This window comes from Amborella trichopoda, chromosome 11 (genome assembly GCF_054954075.1).
Source record: "Amborella trichopoda isolate Santa Cruz 75 chromosome 11, AtrichopodaSantaCruz75HAP2 v2.0, whole genome shotgun sequence".
NCBI classification, from domain to species: Eukaryota; Viridiplantae; Streptophyta; class Magnoliopsida; order Amborellales; family Amborellaceae; genus Amborella; species Amborella trichopoda.
The window spans coordinates 10,947,299-10,961,922 of record NC_142346.1 but is presented as its reverse complement, the minus strand read 5'-3'; positions in this window follow the sequence as shown (position 1 = coordinate 10,961,922).

Sequence of the window (14,624 nt, the reverse complement as noted above, 5' to 3'; positions counted from 1 at the left end):
AGCATAATTCAAACCAGTGTTTTAAAAAACGCTGAGTCGAACCAGACTCACCTGGTTCGACTCGGAAATCGTAAAAAGTGGATCGTATCGGCTAAAAAATCGAAAATCGTCTGGTTCTAGAGAGAACCGGACGATTCTGTACAGTGACTCGCCGATTCACTGTACGGAATCGGCGAGTCCGAACAGTGAATCGGCGAGTCACGTACGGTTTTTTTTTTTTTTTTTTTTTTTTTTTTTTTTGCTATCCATGATAGATTTTTTTGTAATACTTGATCGATTTTTTTGTAATCCATGATCGAATTGTTTTTGTTTTTTTGTAATCCACGATCGAATTTTTTGTTTTTTTGTAACCCATGATAGAATTTTTTGTAGTCCATGATCGAATTTTTTGTTTTTTTTTTTTTTTTTGTAACCCATGATAGAATTTTTTGTAATCCATGATCGAATGTTTTGTAGTACATGATCGAAATGTTTGTTTTTTTTTGTAATCCATGATCGAAATGTTTGTTTTTTTTTTTGTAATCCATGATTGAATTTTTTGTTTTTTGCTTTTTTTGTAACCCATGATAGAGTTTTTTGTAATCCATGATTGAATTTTTTGTAATCCATGATCGAATTGTTTTTTTCTTTTTTTGTAATCCACGATTGAATTTTTTGTTTTTTTTTGTTTGTTTTTTTTTGTAATCCATGATCGAATTTTATGTAATCCATGATCGAATTTTATGTAATCCATGATCGAATTTTTTGTAATCCATGATTGAATTTTTTGAAAATTTGTGATTTTTTTTTTTTAATCCATGATCGAATTTTTTTTTGTAATCCATGATAGAATTTTTGGAAAATTTGTGATTTTTTTTTTTTTTTTTAATCCATGATCAAATTTTTTTTTGTAATCCATGATAGAATTTTTTGAAAATTTGTGATTTTTTTTTTTAATCCATGATCGATTTTTTTGAAAATTTGTTATTTTTTTTTTTTAATCCATATTATTTAAAGAGAAAATGAGAGAGATGATGATTCTGATGCCACCCTATCCCAACCATATTATTCACATATCGAGTCCCAACATCAACAGTGTAGGGATGAGCACGACAGTGCAGGTGAGCATGAAGGATGGACAATCTTCGGGGATTTTAGATTGGGAACACAACAAAACACTAACACTTAGGGATTTGAGAATAGTCAGACGCCTGCTAATAGCGATGATTCGTTTTTAGATCGAATCAATGAATTGTTAAACGAATTCAATCAATGGCACCAGCGTGACCAAGAAGAACAATAACGTCGTCTATCATTTTATTTTTAGATCATATGTTACTAATTTTATGCTTTATTGTAGTCCATGTATGTTGATATACTTATTCCATGATAATTATATGTTTATCCTTTTGTGTGATGTAAATTAAATGCTGAATGGCGGTTCATGCAGGGAAAGAACATATCAATATTCGCATATTCATTCAAAAACATGAAAATTCTTAATGGAGTACCCTCATTTCTTATTGAATTCCTAAAAAACAATATTTATAATGAATTTTAATAATTTTTTCGGATTTTTTTTAAGCTTTATTTTGACCGATTCACCCGATTCTCGATCCGGATTACCGATTCGCCGATCCGGATCGGTTTTTTGGAAGCCCGATCAGGGTCACCGATCCGTTTTTTAAACCATTGATTCAAACAATACTTTTTTGATGAAGTTAAATAAAACATATTTTACAAAAAGTATATCTCATGATATGCAACAAAACGAAAAATCAATGCACAGTCGTTCTTATATGTTCTTACATGTATCTACCATATCCATATAAGTGTGTTGTTCATTGATTTTATCAAAACATAAGAACAATAGAACGAATAATTTGATCAAAAAATAATTTTATTAAGCAAAATAGAAAAATAGTTCCCATATTTATCATAAAACATAATTTTATTAAAAAAGCATAATTTTATCAAAAAAAAAATTTATCTAAGCAAAATGGAAAACCACTTCCCATATTCATAATAAAACATAATTTTATTAAAAAACCATAATTTTATCAAAAATAATAATTTTGTTAAGCAAAATAGAAAACAGTTCCCATATTCATCAAAAAATATAATTTTTTATTAAAAACATGATTTTATTTAAAATATAATTATATTAAGCAATATAGAAAAAAACTTCCCATATTGATAATAATAATAATAAAAAAAAAACATAATTTTATTAAGCAAAATGAATTTTGTTTCTAGAAAAATCAATTTCTCAAAATGTGAGGGATGATTTGAAATTAAGATCACCTTTGTAAACTCTCTCTCTCTCTCTCTCTATGTGGAATCGGGCCAGATCGGGATAAGCCAGTGACCGATCACGAGTTAAGAGGCTAATTTTTTTAAAATCGACTGATCTTTTATAGACTCTTTCCATAACACTCCAAAAACCTCGATAGAAAAAAAAAAAAAGATAAAAACCAAGCACATACAAGACCATGTTTCATTGAACATTAAAAAAACAAAAATCTCATTTCCATCATTACAAATATAACTATATCATGCACTTAAAACAAACATAATTAAAAAAAATCGAGCGGCATTATCATGCACTTATCAAAAAGAAGAATCAATTTCATCAAAAAATAATTTTATCAAAAGAATAATTTTATTAAGCAAAATAGAAAATCACTTCCTATAATCATCAAAAAACGTAATTTTATTAAAAAATTATAATTCCATTAAAAAGAATTTTATTAAGAAAAATAGAAAAACACTTCCCATATTCATCACAAACATAATTTTATTAAACAAAATATTTTTTTAAGAAAAATCGATTTTTCAAAAACCCCAAAAATCAAGCAACATTTTGAGCAAGAAACGACCCTCTATGTTTGGATAATCGAACAATTAAACATACATGCATTGTAAAGGCTTCGATCATCTTTCAAACGTACCAAATGTCATCAAAAAATATTCGGTATTTTTAATTTAATTGAAAAAAAGGCGAAAATTTCAGATCTATGAAATTTTCATGATATGGTGCAACGAAAAAATTCATAAAAAAACATTTAATCAATCATAAATACACATACCTATTTTATTTGAAAGATCAAGCATTTATCATAAAAATCCACCACTCAATTTAATAAAAAACGAACAATAAATAGATAAAAAAATCTGTGTTTTTTTATCGAATACAGATTCTTTGAGCAGCAGCATTTCGGGCCAAATCAACCCATAATATTTGGTTTTATGAACAAATTGAAACATAAATATGAGGAATAATTCAATTATTTATCAAAACCACCAAATTTCTTCAAGAACCATTAGGTATTAAAGAAATTATTGAAAACATGGCATAAATTTTCAAAAACCTATAAAATCTATCATTTTGATCCATGAAACTCTTCGTTTTTCGATGTTTCAATCAAAATTTATTGTTTACATATTATAGATAGTGATTTACAACAGTAAATCACAAAAAATGACCAAAAAAAAGGCACAAAAACGGATCAAACAAAGTGAAATTTTGGATTCAAGAATGCCTACTACAAATAACGGCCTCAATTTCGAAATAACAATCGTAACGAGTATATTACAGTTATTTCGTCAAAACTGCCGTTATATCGTCTAACTGGTCCAGTTAGCATAAAACCGGTCGGTTTCACTTAAAAATTGTCAGTTCGACTTCTAACCAGCTGGTTGGGCCGGAAAATTTTTGGGAGTATACCCTAGGCTACTAGTACCCCTAAACCGGCCATAACCGGAGTTGGAACCATGGCGGTTCCGATCTAATCGGCCGGTTCCGATTCAAACCGGCCGGTTTTGCAAACAATGGTCAGGAGTACAATCAATAAGTGGCCTGGACACCTTATATTATATACCAAGCAACGAGAATGCATACCTGACAGTAAAACTAGTGTTTTAAATCCTAGATCGGTGGGCAGATTGTTCACATTGTTCAGGCATGTCTGAATCAATTAGAAAACAGTGATCTAGAAAATATTAAAATTTAGATAAAATAAAATTAAAATTAAAATAGAGGTTAGGGGATTGGGATTTAGAGTAACCTACAAAAATATTAGATATTAGAAAAAAGATATATATATATATATATATATATATATATATATATATATATATATATATATATAAAGGTGTGTTTTTAGGGGGAACCAGTCTAGGACTTAGGAATCTCTGGGTTTTAAAACACTGAGTAAAACCAGTATAAATAATAGTTAAGGAAGATAGTTTGATAGGTCTCACCTCATAACTCATCAAAAATTGCAATTCAAGTGTTGAAAGACCTTTAAATCGATTATCTCAGCTTGAACGTTATGGTTGTGCAAAAAATTAAGATTTTAAATTCTAAAAATAGTGTACATTGCAACAAATCAAGTAGAGCATCCATTTCACCTTAAAAATAAGTGTATATGACTTCTGATGTTGTTTGCCCTGAGTTGATGATTTTGCCTTTCAATGATTTCTTGTTCAAAGGGCTGTCCCCAAGGGTAAAAGTGTATTTTTGGCTTTCCCCTTTCACTTGAAGCGAGAGATGAGAGAGAAGAGGAGATGGGGCGCCCAATCCCATGAGGGAGGGACACTAATAAAATTGTTCCTTTTGTTAGAAGGGCAATTGGAGAATATGAAAAATGGCCATTTGTCAACTACTTCCCATAAGAATAAGATCTAACGTGTTCTCTTTTAGTATTGGATATTTCTCTTATCTCTTTCCTTAAAGGGTGATAGAAATAATGTAAGAGGCTTTGTGAGTTATTTGTTGGTTTAACCAAAGCTACCTCTCTAGGCCATTTTTGGGCGGACTCTTTTTAGTGTATGAGAGATACAGGGAGCCTCCTGCTGCAGAGAAGAAGAAGTTCTTCTGGAAATTCTTAAAAATATGGAATTTGAGGTAAAGTGGAGAAGCAGGATTTTCGATTGTTTATCCACTACTCATTTTTCCATTCTGATCAAAGGTAATCCTTCAGGTTTTTTCAAAGCCACCAGGGGACTTCGGCAAGGGGCCCCCTGTCCCCTTTCCTCTTCTCCATCTATGAGGAATGTTTCAGCATTCTGCTTCATAATATGGAAGCTCAAGCCAGATTTTCAGGTTTTTTTGTTTCTTATTCAGGCCCAACCATCTCCCATTTATAGCATAATGATGATACCCTCATTTTTAGTGATGCTTCTGTGATTCAAGTCACTAATCTAGCCTGTTTTTTTAATGTTTGTGAGGCAGCTTTTGGTGTTAAGGTTAATTATCGTAAAACACTGTTGATAGGAGTTAATTGTCCCTCTGATCTTACTCTTTCTTTAGCTTCATGTCTAGGTTATATGGCTCGTTACTTTCCCTTCACCTATTTGGGTGCTCCTATCTTTGACTCCAGGCTCTATTTTTCTTATGGGATACGGTGATTCAAAGAGTTCAGTTCAAGTTAGATATGTGGAAGCCTAAGTTTCTGTCCTTGGGCTATAGAGTTACCTTGTTGCGGTCCTGCTTAGCGAACTTGCTCATTTACCTTATGTCTCTGCTTCTTATGCCTGCTTCTATCATCAAGAAGATTAAAAAGATGACGCGCAATTTCTTGTAGGGGACTCTAGGGGCTGATCGGAAGTCCCATTTGCTCAGATGGGATCGAGTTTTGGAATTCGCAAACTGAAATTCATGAACGAAGCTCTGCTTTGCAAAATGTGGTGGAGAAGTTTTCATTGCTAGGACCAGCTTTGGTTTGCGACTCTTTCTGCAAAGTATGGCATGGATAGGTATGGGTTGTGGTTGGGTGGTGGTCAACCACATGAGGAGTCGTCTCTATGGAAGCCTATCTTTAAATGCAGACCTATGATTGCTAGCCACTTTTGTTGGGTAGCAAGTAATGGGATGTCGATCTCCTTTTGGCACCAAAAGTGGCTTGGAGATGCCCCCCTTCAGCTTACTTTTCCGAATCTTTTTGCCAAAGTTTCTCATCTAGATGCTATGACTGCTAACATAGTTGATCTGAGAGGGTCTAGACCTGTTTGGAATCTGTCTTTCCCTTATAATAGACTTGAGGGAGACACTTTTCTACAATGGCTATAACTTCTAGAACTTTTGGACTCTGTCTACATTCCCAAGGGGCTGAGGATCACCTAGTGTGGGAACTTGAAAATGATGGAACCTTTTCTGTTAAATCTTGTTATAGACTCCTTTTTCATGATAGATGGAGATGGTCCTTGTCCATTACTGCTAAGGTTTGGAAGTGGCCTATCCCACATAAGGTTCAGGTATTCATTTGGTTGGCTATCCAAAATAAAATTTTAACGATTGATAACCTAATAAAAAAAGGTAAAATGCTTCCTAACATTTATTTGATGTGCAAGCTTGATGGTGAATCTAGGAATCATCTCTTTATCCATTGCTCTGTTGCTTCGAAATTATGGTATTGGTTAGTAGGTTTACATGGGGTCCATGCTACTATCCTGATGTTGGTTCAGGATATTGTTTCTCAGTTTACCTTCCACCACTTGCCTCCTGGTGGTTCTCTCCTCTGGCGCTTTGCTCGTGGAGCAATCCTTTGGGAAATTTGGAAGGAAAGGAATAGGCGTACTTTTGATGATGTTAGCCTCTCCTTTGATTGCCTGCTTGGGAATGTCTTCCTTTCTATCTGGAGTTGGTTCTCAGTAACTAAGAAAAGCAGGGGCCTTTCCCAAGCTAATGTTTTGATTAACCTGCATAACCTTTTTCTTTTGGGCAAGGTCAAGATGCGACCCAGGTGCTTTGGGTCTCCCCTAGAATCTGGTTGCTTCAAATTGAATTTTGATGGTAGTTCTTTTGAGAATCCTGACTTAGCAGGTATTGGGGGGGTCCTACATAATGATCTGGGGGTGATTTTATTCAGCTATGTGGATCCTCTAGGCTCAACCACGGCTAATCACGTCGAGCTTGCTTGTCTTAAAATCTTTTTTTCTAGATTTTTAGGAGTTAGTTGTATTTATGAACGTGACTCTTTAAATGTTATTAGTTGGTGCAAGAAGGAATCGCGCATCCTGTGGAAGCTTCAGGCCCTGTGGTTAGAAATCATGGATCTTTCTGCATCTCTTTCTATCTCCTTCTCTCATGTATACCATGAAGCCAACAATGTTGCTGATTCCTTGGCCAAAGGCGGTGTGTCTTTGCCTTCTTTGTTAATTTCTTCTGATGTAATCTCTGTTGAATAACTCGTATTAGTAACTTTGTAATCTTTGTCAAAAAAATAGAGATTCATCCTTCTCTGTGGGAGGAAAAAAAGAAGATAGATATTCATCATTCTCTGTGAGAGAAGAAGAGAGAGAGTTATCTTTCTCTGAGATAGAAGAAGAGAGAAATTTATTATTCTTCTTAGAGATAAGAAGAAGAAGAAAGAGAGTCAGTGATCATGTTCTTTAAGTCTTTTCTGTGTTGAGAGAAAAAAGAGGGAGAAAGGAAGAAAAATGAGAGAAAGAGAGAACATTTACTTTTAGATAGAGAAAGCCTCTGGAAATAAAAGAAGTCTCTTAGATCAAAGTGAGAAATCCTAGAGAGAGAAGTCTCTATATAAAATCGATAATCCCAAGAAAGGTTGTTTTTTGGAAGACTATTGTAACTTTTGTTTTTATAGTAGATTCGTTTCTTTCTTCCGTGGACGTACCCGATAAACCATGTAAATTTGGTGCTAGTAAGATTTATTATTTATTTGCTATATTGCATGTTTTCCGACTCATATACACATACATTGATTTTTCCATAATTTTGTTTCTTATATTTCCTGGCTCTGTTGCCCGCATCCACATTCATGTGAGAGGCTCTACTTGGATGAGCACAACAGAGATGAGGAACAGAGAGAAAAGAGCACATGGGATAGAGAGAGAAAGAGAAAAAAGAGCACATGAGACGGAGAAAGAGAGGGAGAGATAAACCGAGAGGGAGAGGGAGAGAGAAGTTGTGTTGCAAGGATACATGTTGGTACGATGGGGGACCCGATAAGACGTCATGGTAAAAATATCAAAAAAAGAAAATTCGCACGGTGAAAACCCCGAAAGGGCATCGTGAGTAAAAATGTGCAGAAAAAAAAAGTGGACATAGTGTAAAATCCATGGGTAAAAGTGCCAAAAAAAAAATCTGACGGGGTTTTGCGAAAACCAGAAATGACTCATACCCTAAGGGTGATTTCATCCTCCATCAGTTGTACACTTAGTTCCCTTTCCTCATATTCTTAGGAAAAAATATACCAAGTTGGCCTTGCCATAGGCTAGGCCCAGCCCGTCCCTTTGGATGTGGTAGATCAAACCCAACCCTCGTGCCATATTTTTGGCCTAGGCCCTTTTTTCAAGGACGGGTTAATTGGGCTAGGCCGCCCAGGCTAAGACTATCCTTTAAATAGATATTAACAATTTCTACAGACAAAAGGAATACGATTAATCTTCATCATAGGTCTTTGAGGTAAGATGATGGAACCCTGTTAGTAAAAGATGTACCAACACTCAAGTTGTGTATAAAATATTGTGGAACTCAATGATCTACAAATTATGTTGTTAGGTTTATGTGATCATTAAAGGTCTTAAGAGAGCTTGTATTAGCCGTTTATATAGTGAAACATAAACACAGTGGGAGTGTGGTCCTCATGTGGACCATATACTAGGAAAATGTTATTTGTCAATACTCGGACTAGGCTCGACATACTAAGCCAGCGGAGTTTGGAAAAACCCTAGATACCTTGGTATAAGGGATATAACCGAGAAAGATTTAGTGGGTTAATCCTTGATGAAATCGAAGTATGCATGGATGAATGCCGAGGGATTATGTGGCCCTTATGTGTGATAAATATCTTTTATAGACATGATTAAAATCTCATCGATATATCATCACATGGCATATTCATAGATAGCCTTATTGAGATTTATCATTGAGGGTAAAGCATGTACATGTGCGAGAGATTACCCCTATGCATTATAGAGTCGTGGTTACATCATGGTCTCGGAGACCATCGTTTTTTTCTCTAGGGAGAACTTGAAATAAACTGCTCTAGGGGAGAACCTGAAATCCATAGACCAGGATTGTGTCTCCTAATTTCTTGGTTGACTTTGGTGGTCCAATCATGAGCCCCTACAGTGAACTGTGGGTCATGGGAAATGCTGGGTCAGTTTGAGAAAGCTAGGTGGATTATGTTCCAGAGTTGAAGGTGGAGTGCTAATGTCATTGATAAATTCTTGGATCTAATAGATCCAATTTCCATCAAAATTAATTAATTTTATGTTATATAATTTTTAGAATGTTTATTTGAATTTCTTGTGAATCGTCTGATATTTTATTTTGATCGTTTGAATTTATAAATTAAAAAAAAAATTATTTTCTAATGTTTTAAATAAATTATGAGATTCTAAATTTAAAAATAAAATATTTCTAACATTATGTAAAAATTGGGTGTGGCCACCAAAAGTTGGCATGCCCCACCCATATGGATTAACTTGATCACTAAGTAAGGTGATAATTATCCCATGGTGGTTGGTTTTTTCTTTTTGGATATTACCAAGTTGCATGATATATTCAAATATTTTAAATATTTAATAAATCTTTGTGAATAAAGATTGCTTGATTCAAGAAATAATGAATTACTATACTAAAATAGAAAGTAAGATATACATTTTCCTTATTTAAAAATTTATGGGAATAGATTTAATAAACGTATGTTTAGGCTCTAGTACTTTCTGTTGAATCGTGATGGTGGTCAAAAGAATGGATGACTCATACTTCTCACCCTACAAGACTTCTTAGATCGACGGTTAAGATTTGATCCTACGAATTATGACAAACCCTAAGCATAGAAAATCTATAAAAGGAGGCTCTCCCACCTCATAAATCTTCGCATCTATTCTCTCTTCTCTCTAAGAGTTATATCTCTCTCTCCCAAGTCTCAAGAGGGAGCCATGCCCCAACCTAGATAGCTCATCTCTCTCTTCAAGTTTTCAAGAGGGCACGCCCAAGCCATCTTCTTTCCTCTCATGAGTTCTAGGTGGCACACTTAAGCAAGGATTGGTGGCTTTTTATTGTGGGTAGCAAAGGGGTGGATCCCCTAGGTAGTAGATCTCTGTCTCTCTTTGATTTCTATATCTCATCTCTATAACGATCAAGTCAATGGGGCTTGAGTAAGGCTAAGGCATTGAAAACTTAAGTATTTTGTTCTAAATCAATATCCATGTGTCATTGAGAGGGTTTTTGCCATGAGTATTACAATAAAAAAATTGATCATAGATCTCGAGCATTATAAAAAAGAGTAAACTCGTTGCGGAGTGTACTAAGCTGGATTGAAGTAATTTCCGACAATTTTACTTCTTTAAATTTTATTTTTTTGTTGAGCATTTTTTTCCATAAAGCAATGAGTTAAGATTTTGATTTAAAGAGTTAAATATCATTTTTTTGTTGAGATCTTTTTCCCATAAAGCAATGAGTTAAAGTTTTGATTTAAAGAGTTGCATTCAATAGTGGTTGTAATTGGACACTGTGAGTGGTCTTGCTGGTATAAGAATAAGAAATATAAATAAAATTTTAATTTATATATACCGTGTTTAATCACATAGTTCAACTTTCATATATAAAGTGTATATGTTACTCTCTCCAATAGAAGAGTGAGTAAGTCATGGAGCTTCACATAGTTCAACTTTCATATATAAAGTGTATATGTTACTCTCTCCAATAGAAGAGTGAGTAAGTCATCTCTTTGTTCTTCATAGGGTGCAGTCATGAAACTCTTTTTTCTTAACAGTGAGAAGCCATGAAACTCATATCTGTCTTCATTTTATCATAGATTTCCGAGTGGTTCATGCATGCACGCAAGACCGAGACTTTAACCCCTTGTTGACTTGAAAAATCAGGAAACCACATCAACGATGGATGTCAAATCAGTTGAGAAAAATCATAGAAGGCCATGTGTTAAAATCAAATCGTTGCAACAACAAAAACGGAGCACATCAAACGTCAAGACCCAAAACTTAAAGGGTGGACTATTACTTGCAGATTTGTATAAGATAGCAATTTTATTTGTAGTTGGATAGTATAGATTTGATACATTTTTTATAGTCTATACCGAATATTATAAATCGACACTTTAGATATGGCATATTTTTTAAACCATATTAGAAAGATATTTGCCTTTAAAAATAGTCTCAAATCTAGTCCAAATAAGATAGGTCGTTAAAAAAAAATTAGTATGGATAAATGCAACCTTACTTCTTTGAAATCTTGTATAAACTTTTTCCAAACTTAACAGTCAAATTTTTTTTTGTAAAAAAAAAGGGTTCATGACCCAAAAGCCATAAAATGACAAATAAATGATGACCAATTAAACCATAAGCCAATTTCAATTCAATACCCATCTCCTTCCACAACATTCAAGAGTTTCGAGTCTCTCTCTCCTTAAGTTTACAACATAATATTTTATGGGATTGTTTACGAAGAGACTATTTATCTGTTATACATAGATGTGATAATCATTCTCTCATAAGATATCAAATTGGATGGCTTGGGTGAATTACAAAGTCCAAAATTTTCTTTTAAAACTTCGTATCTATTCAATAACACTCTTACAACTACCCATATTAAAATTTAAGGGACAAGAATAATTGTGGCCTCCATGTACAAAAGATAAATGGTCTCTTTGTAGACAAACCCGTTATCTCTTTCTTCTGACTAATATAATCTTTGTATTGTTATTATAAACAAAAAAAAACAATTGTTTCATGCGGGCTAGACCGCATTTCTACAATATGCGGTCCAGAGGTATAACGCATCTATATTAAAGATGGATGCAAATAGATGGTCCATCTAAAAACAATTGTAATTAACAGTCCAAATGTTTTTTTAATTTGATTATTATTTCTAGCTTCCAATTTTTTGTTTTTTATTCTCATATTCATGATGTTCATATTAAAGATTATACATTCTCTAAAATTTAGGATCAAATTATATTTACAAATATATTTATTGTCAAGCCCGTATTTCTATAATATGCACGCTGACTGCATGCTAACCACGTCCAAAAAAAACAATTTACGACATAACGGGGTACACGATAATCTCTATCATCTTTGTTTTAGCATTAATATAAAAGTGGGCAAAGCCATGGATTTTGCACTCATCAACATTCGAGTCGCCTCCATGAAAGTGTAGGTCTACAGTTCAAAACCTGCAACTAGAGGCATTTGGGAACCAGCTACTCCATGCTTTTGTTGCACTCTCTCTCTCTACGTTTGTGCATGTCCATTTATATGTATTAAGAATTTGATCACTCATGTCACCCAAGGGAAGCACTTCAATCTCGCACAACTGTAGAAAAACGAAAAACTCACATACAGACTGTATTAAAAACGAATCGCGTGACAAATCCAAGTGGTTATACGAGGTCCAAAGAATGTTACATTAGGATGTGCACCATACACCAATGGTAGAGGGTAATTGGTACACCATGGGGATCCACCAATCATTCCCAATAACAGATGGTAGATATCAATCACAGGGGGAAGGAAAGCCATCATATGGAACTGCAATCTCTAACTCCAATGATCAAGAACCAAATGTGGATGTCCTTATAGTGGACCGTACAAGTACCATAGTCTATGAGTTTAAAAACTTATTAATCTGGATCATAATCGCCTAATCTAGATTTAAAACTTATGTAGAAATCCATCTTCCTATCGATTTTTTCAATTTCTATGCATTGTATTGGATCTATAATATGGAAGATAGGTTCAAGACGATCACTTTGAATCACATTTCAAGAAATTCGATGCAAATTTGATGGAGAATAGTTTGAAATGGTGGAACCCTAATCTGTATTGCATTCATGCAAAAAAGAACTCGTAGAAAAAATAAAATAAATGAAGTGGTTAGACCATTTAGCATGTGTCCTCTCAATGTTTGAAAACCCTGTTGTTATTCTTTCTTCACCGTCTTACCGGTCAGATGCTTTAAAAATCGGTTTTGGTGGCTATTATGTACGATTGGAGAATCATTCTTTGGAAAAATCATATGAACTATTTTCCTCACCGCCCGCCGCCGACTATGATCCTTCCCTCTCACACCATGGGTTTTGATGCTTACGAGCGCCTTAGCACGCGCAATATTGCCTTCCTTACATAGCTAAGCGGAGCTCTTGCCCTGTCATATTGTTCGGTCCTGCCTTCTCCAATACTGCGCTAATAAAGCACAGGGCTATTAAGATGTAAAATATATCCCCTATACTCTGTCAATCTCTTAAGATTTGGAATCTCAGCCATACTCATACTCTGTTGAATTGGGTCTATCTTTGATTATGGTCTACCCCGAGAGATAAAGTAGCATGTACCTCTCCTATTTATTTTGATAACCTATCCCATATCTATTGATGACTAAAACCTCCATTCACTCGTGGGAGAGGGTTCTTCTTTCTGTTCTGATTTGGAATGGAATAACTTCCCCACCTCACTACTCAACCGTAGCTTTCTACCTTTTGATTATGGTAATTTAGTGTTCATCATACAACACCCGTGCCACTTACACCTGTAGTTGCAGCAGCCGTTTTGTCTTCTTTTATGGAAGAAGGAGCAAGCAATGGAAGAGCGCGCTAGCGCGAAAGCCGTTGCCCAATAGCGCATACATTTTCTTGCTCTAATCCTCCATTTCAAGCTTCCCATCTGCTGATCAGGTGAGTGAAGTCGAAATACTTCCTAGGTCGGGGGGTTTATCCGGACATCTAATCCATGTAGGTGTGCCAAATGACTTTATCTTTCTAACAAGAAAGGGAAATGGAATTGAGCAAACGATGTATAATAAGAAGCGTCTTTTGAACGAGGAATGGAAATTGAAAAGTCAGAAGTGAAAGAGGAGAAGCAAACAGCACAGCTAGCTAGATAGAAATTAGCTGGAGAGAAGAGAGGGACATGAGCACGCAAAGCCCTAGCTAATGAACAAAACAACGCGCGTTACCTTGCTCTTGAGTTAAGCTGCAAGCTTAGAACTAAGAAAGGCGCCGAACAAGTACCATAGTCTATGAGTTTAAAAAATTACTGATCCGGATCATAATCGCCTTATCTAGATCTAAAACTTATGTAGAAATCCATCTTCCTATCGATTTTTTCGATTTCTATACATTGTATTGGATCTATAATATGGAAGACAGGTTCAATACGATCACTTTGAATCACATTTCAAGAAATTTGGTAAAAATTTGAGGGAGAATAGTTTGAAATGGTGGAACCCTAATCTGTACTGCATTCATGCAAAAAAGAACTTGTAGATAACATAAAATAAATGAAGATGAAACTTACCTGGTTTATATCAGAACTAAAGCTCTGTATATCACAAACTCCATTAAATTTTGGTCCAAATCAACCCAAATCCACACTTATTTCTTCAAGTTTAGTTGACTGTTAAAATTTCAAGAGCGTGTCCATTTCTTGGCTTTGGAAGCAAATCGATGGGGATCCTAGTTTAATCGAACAAATTTGCAGTGGAATACTGTGTAGAAGTTAATTCTCTACAAATAGAACCAAATTTTAAGACATTTGGTTACAAATCGAACCAGAGAGCATGGATTTTGGGCCAAAATACGGACCGGTTTTTTGGGATCTTGAGAAATTAATTTTTAAAAAAATTAATATTTTTTGAAGAAAATTAGGGCTTT